Below are 17,769 nucleotides of genomic sequence, written 5' to 3' on the forward strand. Positions count from 1 at the left end.
ATAAATATTTGAGAATTAAATTTCAGGCTTCCCCTAAACTACCATTTCACTCAGCGTGATTAAAATAATTTATAGCCTAGATTGTAGCGGTTCATCACCCGACTTTACATTCCGATTTTCATTAAATTCTCTTCGGCCGTTTTGTCGTGATGCGTGTACATACATACATACAGACAGACAGACAGACAGACAGACAGACAGACAGACAGACAGACAGACAGACAGAAATTACGGAAAAGTAAAAAATGCATTTTCTTGTTACTGTGAACATGACCGATACAAAAATACCATTCTTTTCAAATTCTGAGCAATGTACAGACAAAACTCTTATTTTATATATATAGATGTCTCGTATTTTAATGATTATTAGTTTGTGTCTCACCATTTTAAATTGTGATTTTTGTTTCTGATGTATATTTAGCATTCTAGCTGACGATGTCCCGTAGGGGATGAAACATGTCCTAGATCAATGTATTTAACATGTGTTGAACAGGCGGATCACTAAATAGAATATTTGAGTACATATTCTTAAATATTTCGCTATTTGATTTTGTAGTCAATACCGGTTTTATAATGGAGCTTTTAAAGCACTTACTTGTAAAACGTACTACTGCGGTTTGAGTGAAGGCTCTCTGAGTGCCCTCTAGTCAGTATCCCTCGTGAGCAATATCCCACTGATAACACTGTCTTCTCTCTCGTAAACTTCATCCGCTTGGCATTAACCAGATCTCACACATCTCCAACTATGTTGGTACCTATTCCTACTTGCCTTATGTTGTTGATACCAGCATGAAAAACAACCCCTTTCTCGTTACTGTCCTCCTTCCCTTCTACAGTACTTTCCTCAACATTTGTCCTTAACCTAATTCCTGGGTTTCCCTTCTTCCACACACATTCTGCACATGCCTAACAATATATTCACCCATGACCAGACCCTCAACCTTACCCGCCTCATTTCTAATCTCTGTGCCATGAATCTACTACGCTGACGTAGCAGAGATAGGGGTGATACTCCCACGTGGCGCGTCCCAGGTGCTGGTTAGGGGAGTCCTTTCCGGCAGACTTGAGGGAAATAAAATACCTCTTGCGGACCAAACACACAACCCCCCAGTGGGTGGAAGATGCAGACAAAGAATACACCCACGGTATCCCCTGGCTGTCGTAAGAGGCAACTAAAAGGGGCAACCAAGTGATGACTGTATTAGAACCATGGAACTACTTGTCCCCGCATGGTGATACTAATCACACCATGGGTCGCTTTTACTTGTGCGTAGTACCACTATGTTAGGTACCGTACCAAATAGGTTTGTGATTAGTAGCAAAAGAGCGCGATGCCTTTTACAGTACTTGTGTTTAGTAGCACTATCTGAGCGACACCATGGGGTGAGGGAACCCATGGTTATGGCTTGCCTATGATTAGTACGCACTATATGAGGAACACCATGGGATAGTGCGAGTCCCTGTGGTTAGTACACTTATGTGATGAACACCATAGGTTTGCGTTGCCTGTAAATGGCGCCGCAATGTGCAAAACACCGTAGGTTATATTACATGTGTGAATTTCATTACCTGTGAGTGGTACCAAAATATGTGGAATACTGCGAGTCTACACTACTTTTGATTAGTACTGCAACATGACAAATACCATGGTTCTACTTTTGTAGAGATAAGTACCATTATGAGGGGCCGATGACTTTAAATTTTGGACCCCTTTCGAGTACAAGCATCATCCATTCAGTATTGTCCTGTAGAAGCAGTTCATTGGTCAGTAATACTATTATTTTACACCAGCTTCTGTGCATGTGAGGCACTGTAGGTTGGTTACACTGATAGTTTTAAATTCATATCCATCCATTCATTCTTCATCCTCACATTTTGAATTATGGCTCAGTAGAGTATTTTGGACTTTTAATTTGTCATTTCATTGCATCTCATTTTGCACCATTAGGGGCCGATGACCTAGATGTTACGCCCCTTTAAACAATAAGCATCATCATCATCACCTAATCTCTGTTAACTTCCCTAATGGCTGCGGAACCTTCTTCCTCCTCCCTTTGCTCCCTCTCACGACCCTATTCCAGCTCTACCTCCCTCTTCCTATCCCCTACTCTACGTTTCCCTTTCTTGCCATTTCCTTTCCTTTTACCTCTTCCCTCCTCTTTATGACTTTCATGTTCCCCATCTTCCCTCTGGTGTTCTACCTGCACTGACTCATACAAATTCCTTATCTATGCCTCTCCTGCTTCCTGGTTATAACATGTAGCCCTCAATTTCTTTCCCCTTAGAATATTAGCCCACGTATCACCCACAACTTCTCCTCCCTACTTCCTTACCTGCCTCTCCCACATGTACCTACCATATCCTGCACATATTTGGAGAAAGATCTACCTTCTTTCCTATCTCTTGTCAGAATCCTAATTACCTCCTTAAACTCTCTAACTCTTCCGTCCTTAGTCCTTAACACATTGCGGACCGGGTGCCCTTCACCCCATGCACAACCCTGTTCCCGGCCACTTTCTAACTACCTCTGAGCTGGAGTGCATGCATTCAAATAAACTGTCAGAACTTCACTAGCTTTTGAAGGACTGCGGTGTATTTTTCTAGTGGCCTTCCTGGATAGTTGTTGAAATGCAGGGTATTTCTTGAAATCTATTTCGGCTCATAGTCTTCGGAAATATGGATTTTTTATTAGGGGATCGGTTGGCCAGTAATCTTTGAGACATGATTTCTTCACCTGCCCTATCAATATACACAGAGCAATATTTTTTTAATTTCCCTGCTAGTGACACTAGTCTACTTTAGTGTTTTAGGGGATACGTTATGAAAATGTGAATTCTGCTCATAGTATTTGTCTGTTCAGCTACATACTGAAAAAATTCCTCACCAAATATAAGTCCTGCTACTTGTCCTATGTTTCCAGATTCATTAGGCCATACCTTTATACCAGGAGCACTTTCAAAATCCTCTAGCTTAATTTCACTGTTGTCCATAACCCAGTTGTCAGAAAACACTACATTATTTACAGTATTTAGAATGTTTGTACCCGTAACACAATTATCAGACTCGTTCTGCGCTACGCGAGTTCCACACCTTGAAGATAAGACTATATCCTCGTCATCACTTGAAACATTTCTGTTAGAAGATATTTCATCATCGAACTCTAAATATTCAGCTTCACTTAGATATTCGGAGCCTGTATCAGCACGATTCACGAATAATTTCATCCTTGTCTAAACACGTGCGATCCCTGGGCGCTGCCATTTTGCATGGCTCTTCGATCTTTGTAAAAATGTTGTCAAGAAATGCAAAGAAAATCTATGATATGAAGAATACTCGAAAAGAAATGCTACTATCGATTGTGTAGAACCATAGATAAGAGTTCTATAGCACTTGACCTCCAAATAGTTCCCGTATATCTCAAAAGATAGCACTGAAGTTCAGTCTGCTGGATCTGCTGCTAACACGAGATAACTCGGGACCGGTCTGCAATGCTCGGCTAGGCAAACACGAGTTTTCTCGGGACCGGTCCGCATTGTGTTAATGTCTGCTCCCACCCACACTCATTGCACATACATTCTCTAGCCATTTGGCAATCTTCTTACAGAAATATGAAGTATTATTTTAAATATGAACACCAGTTTAAAAAAAGGATTCTATGGATAAAAATGAATGAAATGAAAGAAATACTGTATACTATGCTAGGATTGCATGACAATTTTTAAAGTACAAAATATGTGTGCGTGCAAATGAAAAGGGACCACATGTCGGGTATTGAGATAAAGGTACTGTCGTGTTCCGTAATATGTAACTAATATCATGTAATTGAATTGAATGCCTCCGAAAAAAATTAAGGTCATAAATTAGCATGTAGTTACAATATAACATTTCATAACTTTTCAGTAGAGCTGTTTAAAAATTTGGTTACCTTATTACACAATTTACTACTAAACTATTTGGAAGTTACAGTTTCTTGTTCACCGGTATTCTGATGTAGAATTTTTTAAAACAAATATTATGAACAGATAGGTTACGGTCTAATTTTTTTATGGAGTTCTATCTATCAATGCTAAGTCTCTGAGTTTTTATGACTTGCGGAAGGTCACTGAAGACAACTAATTGCAACACTACTGCACTTTACAAAAATTATCAAGTACCTTAATGATCGTTAATCACAGCCAGCATAAGACAAGAATATCAGTTATTCATGTTGAAGCCTGCGTTTTGAGCATATTATATGCCCTTTCAGTGTCTGGTCCCAATGTCCTACCTCTCCAGAGTAGCTGCAGGTGTGTCGAGACCTCTTCTTTGGGGAGAATTTTCTCGGAGTTGGTGTTTTTCTCTTCTGAACCTTACTTGTATTTTTAGGCATTACACTTTTTGAAGAAGATGATGATGGTGTAACTTTTGGCAGAGAAGGAGAAACAGAATCCGGCTCCGTAAGATTTTCATTTGAGATGGTTGATGGCGGCGTTATTGGAGCAGGGAAAGATGTTACAGTGGGACATAGTATATTCTTATTTTCTGATACGAAGGGTCTAATTGTTTCATGGAGATACATCTATCTATCGATGCTAAGTCCTAGAGGTTTGATGACTTGCGGAAGGTCACTGAAGTCAGGCGGTGGATCTTCTGGAAGAGTGGTGTAGGGTACTTCGTCAGAAACTATGAATTTCTTTGTCAGCACTACACCAGGATGCCCTTTCATATACACAAAGTGATGTATCTGGGTTATTTGTGGAATAATTTTCATTCCATAATGAAAAAGTTTTGCCACTCATATGTAGGAATTGTTACATTTTCGGATTCTGTGCCAACAGCAACAGGAATAATAGAGCTAGAAGCCTGACAACTTTCACGGGCGACATTAATTATATCTTCAACAACTGCACTTTCATTTTTCTGGAATACTCTCTTGAAACAACCAAAATACAAATCAGGTTGAAATTTTGTGTGTCCCACTAGCAAAAATGAAATTTTGCAACTGAGTGTTCTTTCCTGTCATAACTCTCCACATTAGGTGTCTCATTAAGTTGTTTTTATTTTGCCCAACACAGTTATCAGCATGGAATTTTAAATGCTCCTCCCCTAATGAAATTTTTTTGACGAAGTGATGTACAATGATAAGACAGTACTTAGTCCTTTACTCACAGTACAAGCTTCTGGAATAATGTACAAAACAAATTTGTTAAGTGGTTCACACACTACACCAAACAGACCCAATTTGTAGCCTGTAAGAAAGGAAATGGGTCCAACTTTTGTGGATCATATGGTAAGTGGACCTGTTTGGCAAAATCAAAACGATAATGCATTTTGCTTTTGTATGTGTTACAGCTATGCGGCCCAAGAGACAAAGGAGTTTCCAGTTGTCCAATCCCTTTTCTACAATTTTCTATGGTGTTTTTATAAGCAGTCCACTCTGCTGGGACATGATTATGTTGTTGTACAGCCTTCTCCATCAGATCTCTTTTTTCCTCCTCATCCATAATTGACAGATTCCTTATTACAGTTTGATTGCTTTTACAAGTCATACAAAGATCAGTCTTGGGTTTCTGAACTACTATGTTACTGCAAAATATACACCGGATGGAATACCAGGACAAGAGTGATACAGGAATCCTCTTTAATGATTTAAAACTGTCAGAGTATAATGTACAAATGTTCTTCTTAGACATGCTGGTTGAGAGAAGCATGAGATCACTTCTTTGTTTTGTAGGGATCCGGCCTGGCATGAAGTGCATTTTGTTCACTGAAATTATTCATAAAGTTGACTGCATGTTTACGATCATCAAAAGGAATAGATTTTATCTGAGAATTCTTTAAAATGTTTCATTGAAGTTTAGGCTGCACCCCTTCTTTCTTAAATTGTTCCTTTAAATTTTTTAACCTCTTAGAGCCATAAGCGAATACAAATTGAAAGAATGACTGACACACCTCCTGCCCTCTGAAGTAATAAGTTTCTTTCCCGTCATAATTTTTTCCTTTAGTAGCTGTTGTCATTGGCTGGTTTCATACTAAAGCATTCATCGCACCAATCATTAATATGTAGTGGTGATTGACATATTCTCCACAATTGTAATCCCATTCCTGACATTCTATTATCATAGAATAAATGAAGCTTTCGGAGAAAAGGCCATCGCAATTTCTTGTACAGCCACAACCTGGTTTACAAATTCTTTAACCTCTTCTGTATATTCGGAGGCTGTTTGAACTTTGGGAACATCATGTAGGACACTTCCGTCTGTGTCAGCCGAGTCCTCCTGCAACTCTTCTGGTGTGGAAATTTCAAAAGGTTCACTTTCCTCAAAATCGTTATCCTCACCAGAATTTTCACTTTCAACCTCGAGGGGTGCACTGAAGTAGTCTGATATAACATTCAATAATTCTGGCAGCAAGTCACTGTCTGCATGTTGTTTTAAAGCTTTTACAATAATATCTGCTGCATCACTAGGCCCTGACATAGTGAGAATTATTACTCCTTATTTTGGAACCTGATCTATTTAAAAACATTTTAATAAGGAAATCACCACACTTCTCCACATTATGAAATACACTGAATGACTCCATCGGTATTGGAAATGTTCGGAGCAGATAGGATGTTTATGAAACCTATTACCCTTAAAAGTGCTCAGCTGGAGTTTATTTATCATAAAATAAGATATCCGAGTCATCTTATCTTATGTTTGCGCTGCTGTGAGCATGAGCAAGTGTGCAGAGCCTCGCTTACGATGTGAGAAGTGGTCCCTTTTCTTAGTATTAAAGAAACCTCATGTTTTAGCAGTGATTATTATTGGAGGATTTTTAAATTCACGCAGTGAGTAGATGATGGTCTAAGCAATACATAGGCATCAAAAATGAAAATTCAACATTTTACTCCCTTGAGTGTTTTTTTAACAATTATTTCGTGAATTGTTGACCGAGAAGTAGTCCCTTTTCTTATGCAAACACACACATACTAATGAAATAACTACACTACAATACTAATTATTAATTAATTAATTAATTAATTCATTCATTCATTCAACTTCGCTAATCGGCCAACTAGGGACCACGATAAGCTTCACTTTACATTCTGGCATTTGTTCATTTTTCGCTTGATCCACATTGTTTTTTTGCTAGTTGCTTTACGTCGCACCGACACAGATAGGTGTTATGGCGACGATGGGACAGAAAAGGCCTAGGAATGGGAAGGAAGCTGCCGATGCCTTAATTAAGGTACAGTCCCAGCATTTGCCTATTGTTAAAATGGGAAACCACGGAAAACCATTTTCAGGCCTGTCAGCAGTGGGGTTCGAGCCCACTATCTCCTGGATGTGAGTGCACAGCTATGCGCTCCTAACCGCACGGCTAACTCGCCTGGTCATTGTATTATTATTATTATTATTATTATTATTATTATTATTATTATTATTATTATTATTATTATTATTATTATTATTAATACCTTCGCTGCACTAACAGAAATAAAAACAGCACTAAATTGCACTGAAGTGTAACAGATTAAGGTCCTGATCTACAACAGCCAGATCAATGCAGGCTGAAATTTGTGCGGCAGATTGCACATTTATCCAGAAGTTGGGTTGAAAAGGTGTACTACGACTTTCGTTTATATATAGTGTGGAGGAATATTCTCTCATTCTATAGTTTAGCTATGCCAATGATTGTCCAGCAATTAAAGCTGTTATCTGGGATTCGGCTGTAAGAATCAAGATGGCTGGTCTCCGAAAACTGTGCCAAAGTAATAACATTATTATTCGAGATGGCTGCATATTGTGATGATGGTTTGATGGATCTGCATCTGCAGGTTGGTATACAAAAAATAAATCATATAATGTAATCTACATGTATATTTATGTAAAATCCATCACGTTTTCTGTCTAAGTTATCACAGAGTTTTTAATGTTCTTCTGAGAGAGCAAGTTGTTTCTGCAAACTCTACGACTTGAATGCAATCGCTTTACTGTCAAGCTCGCTTGGTAGCCATGGTTGTTAACAGTATCAACCCTTGATGGTGCCACACCGTGATTTACCGGTTCAAGTCCCATTGACCAGAAATTCTTTTACCATCTTAAGCGTTGTATCTTGATTCATGAGTTTCATTTCCATATTGACAGATTACACATGTACAGATAAGAAAGGATTTCCACCTTATCAGTACTGTTTATTGTAAGAATTAGCTTACAGTACCGTTTTTGACCCTAATTGGTCATTATCAGCTGAACATAAATCCACGAAATAGCCAAAAATAATGGATACAAGAAAGAAAGGGTCAATACAATTATTCACAAAATCAAATCTCAACCCAAAACCAGATTGACTAAAACAGACAAACCTAAGGAGGATTATATATTATTTACTTTCAACAACGCACACATATATCACATAACTAATGTCTTCAAAAAACACAACTTAAAAATAGCATTCAAAACCACACACAAGAGCACTAACATCTTACACAATACCAAGACAATCAATAGTAATAACATGTACAATCAATCAGGAGTATACCGCATCAAGTGTAACAATTGTGAGACCAGATATATTGGACGCACCGGTAGAAGCTTTACAATCCGATATAATGAAGACGTAGATACTGTGAAACATAGTCATTTTTCTGCAATAGGCCTGCACATCGATGAATATAAACACAGTTTCACGAACATCGCAAATGACATGAAAGTATTAAATATGAATCCCAGGGGCCCCTTGCTCAATATAACAGAAGAGTTATATATATCTTTAGATCAGTACGCCAATCCTAATTACAATATAAATGAAATCACAGAAAAAAACTAATATTATCTTCAATAAAGCCATCCCCGCCCTAAAAAATGACTACCTCAAAATAATCAATAAACAGAACATAGCACGTGCCATAGAACTGTCGAACAACACGCCCCGCTCTACCCCTACCCCCACAACAGCAACTCTCCCTACCCTTCTGTTCACTCCCCTTGCAGCAGCGGACACAAGCCCAAGACATACGCGAAGCAGTACACAACAAGCTTTCAGATCGTACGCAACCCAGCCACGACGACAACTGTAAGTACACACTCACATCAGCACACACAAGCTTATAACTCTCTATTTACACTTTATTTATCTTTCACAGACAACTATAACACAAGCACACAGATATAGACGAGGAAGGAGCCACCACAATAGCCTAACATCAAGAAAAATACACGAATGACCAAGTCCATATCATCTGCTTCCAAACTCAAGGAATAAGACTCCCCTCACAGCTGCATATACTTCTCTCTGTCTATATAATCAGATTTGTTAACAACAAAAGCAGTTTATCATATATACACATGTGAAGACATCATTTAAGCAAACAATAAGACTTCTTAAGAGACCTACAACATTACCGACTATCGCAAGCACCAAATTATGTGCCGCACAACTATGGACTCTAAAGACGGGAATGAAGATATACTCTAGACACACACTATCAAGTCCATGAAATGTTTTATACTCATTATTTTAATGTATTTTAATATGTTCTGTGTATTTTAATGTGTTTATTGTATTCGTGTATAGAACTTAGATTTAAGCTTAGGATAGATTTTACAGTCAAATTTCTAGTCCTGAAGAAGATAGCTTTATACCCATGTACCTGAAAGTCAAATCATAACACATAACTACCTCTCACACAACATGCCCAATTCGGACACAATCAGATACGGTGTTTCCTTACGGCATCCTCCTTTAGACAGGGTAATGTCAATTATTGTTTGATACATATGTAAAGGTATTTATGTTCAGCTGATGATGACCAATTAGGGTCGATACCGGTACAGTAAGCTAATTCTTACAATAAACAGTATTGATAAGGTGGAAATCCTTTCTTATCGGTACATCTTAAATGTTGACTGGCAGGGTACCAGAGGTGGCGGTATGCAATTCCTAAACAGTAGTGTGTGCTGAATGCTGGGGTTCAATTCCAGACCTCTTTGCAGGCATTCATATGGAGCGAAGATATATGGCGCTGTTCCTGGTGATTCATCCATGGAATGGGGTTGTTAAGGAGGTTATATTTCTTTGACTTCATAACAGCTTACTACTTAGTATTTACACTAAAGTGAGGTAAATGCTTGCCGGTTACTACTCGTAACATTGTCTTGGAGGAAATAAAATAACTACTCATTAAATTTGCAACAATAAATTGAATAATTAATAATAAAGTTAATGATCCTCCACCGCATGAATGCCAGCCTACTAGTGTTATCCGGGTTTCCCAATAAATTTTACATTTTAACAAAATAGGTGGCATTAAGTAGGAAGATAAACTTCACTTTTGCTGGAACACGTATGGTAGAAATTTTTTGACAAATAATGTAACTTGAATATTAACATTTGCATCTGGATAGCATTATCAGTCTTTTAATTTTCTAGAACAATTTTTGTATTTCATTACATAATCAATTTTTAAGTTTCTTCATATGTGTACATTTCAGTCCTAATAATTTTTTTTTTTTCCTTGGTTGAAATTTCCACATTATAGCCTAATAGTAGTGTAATATTGGACTCTTGTAATACAATTTCAAAGGAAATAGTGCTGAAGAAAGGAAACCCCTAGGAATAGGTATACTATTGTGCTAAATTTCATTTCATTTTCAGCAACCTTATTGCTAATGCAATAAAAATGTTACTACATCTTCTGCATAACAATACCATAGTTAAAATCCATTGGTAGTATGCAAGTAAATATTTATTTTAGCCTACAGATTGCAAAACTGCAGCCTACATATCTGGATGTTTATCTGAAAGTCATAGTACTGAAACAATGGAAGGGTAGTTAAAACTAAATACTTAAATTATTCAACTTATTGTATTTATTTTCCTACTATGAACTACAATTCTACTTAGCACTGTAAAAGAATGCAATTACTACCACTTCACTTAGCTTCTCTTCACTTCCCTACACTGTCATTGTACAAGCTGTTAGAGGTTAGCATAAAAGGGAATAGTATGAAGTGAGAGATACTGAAAATATTGGCTATTAAGTTATTTCTGCAAAAGATATTACTGAAATATGAAAGAAGGTACTAAATTAGGGTGTTGTATGCAAGAACTTTAAATACATAATACCAAGATACTAATTAATAAACCACTGTATTTAATTGAGCACAAATGTATGAAACCAATATGGCCACACAGCAACTTAATTTTGAACAGGAGTGTAACTTAGTTAGTTCATTTTGAGTAGAGAACGAGTGTATGTATTTCATAAGAAACCATAAGTAGTTTAAATCAATTGAAACTAAATATTTGAAATTAAATCTTGTTTAAAGAAAAAAGTTAAAACCAGAACTTTTTCCTTTCAAAAAAAAAGTTTTTTTCCAGTCCTGCTCTCAATCGTTCAAGTTCAAGTTCAAAAAAAAAAAAAAAAAAAAAATGTTTCCATAACAATATGGAGTTTTTTCCCCTTCTTTTAGAGGGAAGCCATACTTTTCAGTGTCGACTCAGTTAATGTAGGAATGTAACTTTAAAGCTTTTCACTACGTACTACTGAAGCACTTTGTTGAGAGGTATGTCATAGTGTTGAAAGGTGTTATAATTAGTGTTCAACAGACAGAAAAGCTTAAAGTTGCAATATGGAAGGATGCTTGGTGCCTTTCTATGCTAACCTTTATATGGGGAAAGGACGTGATAAATAATTGGTATCATCACTTGCTTCTCTGTAGGGCAGCTAAGTTTCGAATTCCAGGAGGTAAATGTGGGATTTTTGTAATGAAAAGTCACTTCCCTGCGAATTGGATCGCGTGAACTATTGCAGGATCTGTTATTATAACCATGACATCAACAGTTGCATAAAACTACAAACTTGCCTGCTCTCTTTAAGTGAAAACTTAAGAGAGATTTCTTTTAAAGCAAACTTGTCCAGCCCCTGTGCTGATGGAGGTGAATGGTTGACATCAGGGGCGTAATGAATATAAAGAAAAAAATACGTACCGTAATCTGAATTATTTTAATGAATCATGCGCGAAGGCATCACCTACTTTTCCGTGTAGGTGAGGGGAGTGGGGTGGAAGCGATGTGAAGTTCGTGTCGGTGATCACTGACAATTTGATTTTTCTGCACACTGCAAGCTCCCGCTCCCGCCCGGCTATCTGCGCGTGCGCGGACAACTGAACTACACCAGTTGCCGCCAGAGGCCAGCACAACAACTGGGTGCCAGGGGTGCGATGAACAGTTCAGTGGCAATCCTTGGTTGTTGTTTACGTTTGTTCAACATCTGTTGTACTGAAGTATGGTGCTGTTTTAAGTGTTAATGTTTATGTACTTTATCAGTATACTGAAGTTGACCGTAAGTGAACCAAATCGTAATGAACAGGCAAGCTTCCATTCCAAAAAATTTCGCCAAAAAAGAAACAAGTGTCAATAAGCCTGTTGGCGATAGTCCTGAAGTCGGTAATGATACGAGTGGACAAAGTGCAAATGGGTGTGACAGTGACAGTGCTGAAGTTTGCTGCGTTGGTAGAACTGCTTCTTGTGATGTCGCTACTTCGAGCTCAGTTAATGTAGTTCCGGTTATGGAGGATAGTTGGCCTAACCAAATAAGGAAAAATATCTATGATATTGGAAACTATTGTCAAAACAATTCCGTTCAGTCTTTCACAAACAAAGAAAATTTTTCTGTTAGAAAATGTTTGGAAACCTCAGCCTGGATACAAATTTCCCTCCATTACTAGCTCAAATCATACTAGATCTTTTCAAATGAAGTGGCTAGAAGAATTTACGTGGTTAGCTTATTCAGAGGAAAAATCTGGATGTTTTTGCAAGTACTGTGTGTTATTTTCCCATACTGAAAATGTAGGGAAAGGAGATCACCAAGTAGCAGGGATGTTGGTCACTCAGGCTTTTACCAATCTTATAAAAGCCAGGGAAATGTTTAGCAAACATGAAAACTTATCCTATCATAAGAAATATGTTTTGATCGCTGAAAATACAAAAGGTATAGTTAAGAAAATGGCTGAAAGTGTTATCAATCAAGTAAATGCCCAAAGAATACTGGATATTGAGAATAATAGAAAACAGCTAATCCCTATAATACACACAGTACGATTATGCGGGAGACAGCAAATAGCTCTAAGGGGTCATCGTGACTCTGGACGAATGAGCCTTGAAGAACTGGACCGAAATGATAGGAATTTTTGATCGTTGTTCAGATACCGAGCCAACAGTGGAGATAATATTCTTAAAGTCCAATTAACGACCAGTGGTGGGAAGACGATGTACACAAGTTCTTTCATTCAAAACAAACTTATTAACACATTCGGTCACTTAATGCAACAAGAAATTGTAGAAAATGTCAGAAAGTCTGCTTTTTATTCTGTTTTAGCAGATGAAACCACTGACATCAGCCAAATCAAACAGTTTTCTCTCTGTGTATGTTACGTAGAGGACCAAACTTTCAAAATCAAAGAAGATTTTCTGACATTCGTCCCCGTTTATGATGTCACTGGAGCAGGTTTGGCCAACACAATATTGGAGACCTTGTCAACATTAGGGCTTGACCTAAACAAAATGAGAGGCCAAGGGTACGATGGTGCTGCTACGATGAGCAGGCAATTCAGAGGTGTACAAGCTTCCATCAGAGAGAAGCTGCCATTGGCCCTGTATACACATTGTGCTTCACACTCTCTAAATTTATGTTTGTCAGATGCGAGCAAAATACCTTCCATAAGAAACTGTATGGGTGTCATAAAAGAAGTCTGTGGAGTCTTTCATATGTCAGCCAAAAGAACCGAAATATTGAAATCAGTGATTTCTGAATGTTGTCCAGAACAAAAGAAAAAGAAACTTATTTCACTGTGCTAAACCCGATGGGTAGAAAGCCACGACTCGGTAATTTTATTTAAAGACATTTTGGAGCCTATCTTTCTCTCTCTTTGCAATATAGAAGAGGAATTGTGATTCAGCCTCTAAGGCTCACGCACTAAGTAGTGCTATTAGTCAATTTGCATTTCTTGTTAATCTTTTTGTTTTGAGCGGGATGCTATCAACCATGCATAACTTATCTGATAGATCTTCCACAGGCCTTGGCTAATGTCACGAGTGTCTTACACCTTCTATTGAAGGAGAGGGCAAATGCTGATGACTCATTTAAAGCCTGTCTAATCAAGTAAAGTCATTCACTGCCAAACTTGACATTAAAGAAGAGATTCCAAGAATTTGCCACCTTCAAACAGCACGTAGAATCATCCCTTACACCACAGAAGAAGAATACTATCGAGTAGCTGTTTATGTGCCATACCTGGATGATTTTAGTAACTCACTAAAAGAACGCTTTGAATCTCACAAGGAAACAGTTGCGTCCTTACAAAACATCCTTCCACAATTGTGTATTATAGCAGATTTCGGTTCACTGGAGGTTGCTTTTAGTTTCTACGAAGAAGATCTGGCACATAAAGAAATTGTGCAAAGTGATTTTATGTTGTGGAAAGAAAAGTGGAGTCAGGAAAATCCTTCAAATCTTCCAAAAACGGTTGTAAATTCTCTAGAAAAATGTGACGAGACTTTCTTCCCCAACATTTATACCCTTCTCAAATTACTCGCAGTTCTTCCTGTTTCTATCGCAATCATAGAAAGAACTTCCTCTAGCCTAAGGAGACTTACGACATACTTAAGGAACAGCACATCTGAAAGTAGGCTTAACGGGCTTGCTTTACTCTCTATCCACAGAGACATTATAGTTAGTGATGAAGAAGTTCTTGATAAGTTTGCAAGTGTACCAAGAAACCTGGACTTTGTTTTGTAACCATTGGTGTACTGTATGCATGTATGTATGTATGTACGTATGTATGTATGTATGTATGTATGTATGTATGAATCAGCCCAAATCAATGTTTCCTTTTTCCTTTCTAAAGTGTTTGAAATCGTCTGACCTCTTAAAATTACTCAACCTAACCTGACATTAATCTTGGCCCCCCTTCCCAAAAATATATTCTATATTCACCACTGGTTGACATATTTCTTGTTTGACCCGTAAGTTTGAATACCTTCACTCCTTCCTTGATCATTTCAACTCATTTTCTATCACAAACTTCACATGACACATATCCTCTTTAACGTTATACCCTCTCTCTGCTATGGCACTTTTGAAACCTTGGTTAATATTTGGATCATTTGGTTGTAAGCAATACCTCCATTTTATCATCTTTAATCTCTCTTCCTGCATGTTGCCAAAAACACACTCTTTATCAGCTTAGCTATGCAGGGTAAGCAGATCTGCTCTACACCTGAAACCCTTCCTCATACTACAGTACCAAATTTCTATGGCCCTTGCTGCAGGAGGTTAACCAGCCTATGCCATCTACTCTATTCATACAGACGTGTCATCCCTCCACCTGGGTACCATCCTGGACTGCTTGAAATCAACCACATTCTCTGTCAGTTAGCTGTTCAAGAAATTACAATCCTTTCCTGCACTGAGTGATTCCAACATTGTGTACCAGCCTAAACATTAGATCACCCCAATTCAGAGGGCTTACAAGGGTACAGGGACCTGCACATGACTTTCCTCCTCCCCCAAAATATGGTGCCAGGCCCAGTGGCTCAGACAGTCGAGTGCTGGCCTTCTGATTCCAAGTTGGCAGGTTCGTTTCGGTCGTACATGGCAAACAAGTTTCAATGGATTTATTGGCACATACGGCACATAAAAGAACTCCTGATGGACAAAATTCTGGTACCTTGGTATTTCAGAAAATCTTAAAAGTAGCTGGTGGGCCATAAACAAGATGTTATATAATTTGAAACAAGCCGTGCGCAGATACCGAAAATCATATCGTACTCCCACACCAAAAGGCAAACATCACCGACATTCTAAGTTAAGAAAGTGTTGGTTGTAATATCTCATTTTTACGCTGGGAGGCACACTGTTAACACGTCCTAGAAACACTCAGTCTGGTGCCCTTGATGGACAGGGAAGGAACAAGTGGGAGATGAAATTGCGGCAGCCACTGTTTGTAAATTGTTAACCTTGTTACGATCTACAGTGGAATGAATAGTGTGGCAAGCTTTTCCCCAGCAATTCCCAAGTTCAGGAGAACATTCCTGCTTTCTGTTCTGTCCTAAATGAAAAACATCAAGGCTCAAGTCGTTCAGTTTGAGATGTTGAATATTCTGAGCAGAGCAGTAGGAATGTTTGTGGGAACCACAGTAGAAGTGAGTGAACATATCTCCTCCCCTTCTCCCTCCCCTCCCCACTCTTTGTGGCACATTTATTTGGAGCAAGTTCAATTATTTTTTTGTTCTGCTCTATTGTGAGTTTATTTTTAGAGTCCTGGCCTGTTTAAGTTTCTCTTCCTTTTCTTTCTCCAGCTGTGTATGTTATTATGTTATTGGTTTTACATCCTACTAACTATTTTTCAGTTTTTGGAGATGCCGTGGTGCCGGATGTTTGTCCCACCGGAGTTGTTTTATGAGACAGTGAATCTACCGACACAAGGCTGGTGTATGTTTTATGAGATAGTGAATCTACCAACACAAGGCCGGTGTTTTTGAGTGCCCTCAGATTCCACTGGACTGAGCTGCGATCTAACCCACCAACTTGGGCTCAGAAGACCCGTGCTCTACCATCTGAGCCACTAAGCATGGCAGCTATGTACTGTAAAACTTTGATACGTCATTCTTGGGACTATTGTTATCCCATATTTATCGTATAGTTTACTCTGCCTCAAAAATATACCATATAAACTAACGTTAAATCCCTTCTACTGTTGTTCCTCAAAATATTGACTTATTGCATCGATCATCAAAAAAAATCTTTGTCTTCGGCCACAAATGATCTGGATTGCTGATCTGTGAGAATATTCACAGCAGCTCAAATTTGTTTTTAGTATGGAATGACAGTAACTTGTTACACGAGAATATAGGAGTGGTTCAGAGTTGGGAGGAGTGCGGTTGCAATGCGCAGGTGTAACCACAATCTACAACCACTTCATTCTGAGTGGTCTTGCGGTGTGTCTTGGTCGTGTTCGTTCTGTTTTTCTCATTATTGTTCCTGTGTAATCGTGTTATCCATGACATGTCACGTTCCATGAAAGTAAGAACTCTCCAGGAACAATTTAAAATCGTCAAAGAAGTTGAAATGGATCTGTTCTAACATAGAGTTGATATCACCAAATATCTTAGGTTTGCATATTCAACTTTTAACTTCTTATTTGCAAAGAAGAATGAGATAAGAGAATAAATTGACAAATGTAGCAGTTTGTGTAAAAGGAGAAAAGCTGAAAGAGGATCTACATTCGCTGTGCTGGAGAATATACCTTTCACTTGCCAACAAGATAGCTGCAAGATTGAATATCAATAATTTTGCTGCGTTGAATGGATGGATTGCTCGATTTAAAGAGACATGGATTAGTTTTCAAGAAAGTTTCCCAAGAGAGAAGAGAATATCCTGTGTAGAGAAGGCATCATTTCATTTGAAATGCAAAGCTTAGATGAATTAAAAAATAAATAAGTAAATGGTTCTTTTGCTAAAAGGGCAAATAATGACATGCTGTATAGTTTAAGATGTGAAATTATACCATTAATTGTTTTTATCATTTATACCAAAAATGATATTAAAATTAGCTCTTTGTAGCATTAATTGTTTGAATTTGAAGAAATAGCATTTGATTGATTACCTATAACCTGTCTTGCTATTTTATTAGGCCTATTTCACAGGGGTAAATTAAATTAAATCTTATGCCCATATGTAAATTAACACAAACAACCTATAAACCATCGGCTAGGGAATCTTTAGTGCTGATTGCTTTCCAT

General features: G+C 38.0%; 1 protein-coding gene across 1 annotated transcript in view; it reads left to right on the forward strand.

Annotated features, from left to right (window-relative positions):
* Gcn2 (eukaryotic translation initiation factor 2 alpha kinase Gcn2) overlaps positions 1-17,769 on the forward strand; it is a 731,408-nt gene that overhangs the window by 263,055 nt on the left and 450,584 nt on the right. The window lies entirely within an intron of this gene.

This window comes from Anabrus simplex, chromosome 2 (assembly GCF_040414725.1).
Source record: "Anabrus simplex isolate iqAnaSimp1 chromosome 2, ASM4041472v1, whole genome shotgun sequence".
Taxonomy (NCBI): domain Eukaryota; kingdom Metazoa; phylum Arthropoda; class Insecta; order Orthoptera; family Tettigoniidae; genus Anabrus; species Anabrus simplex.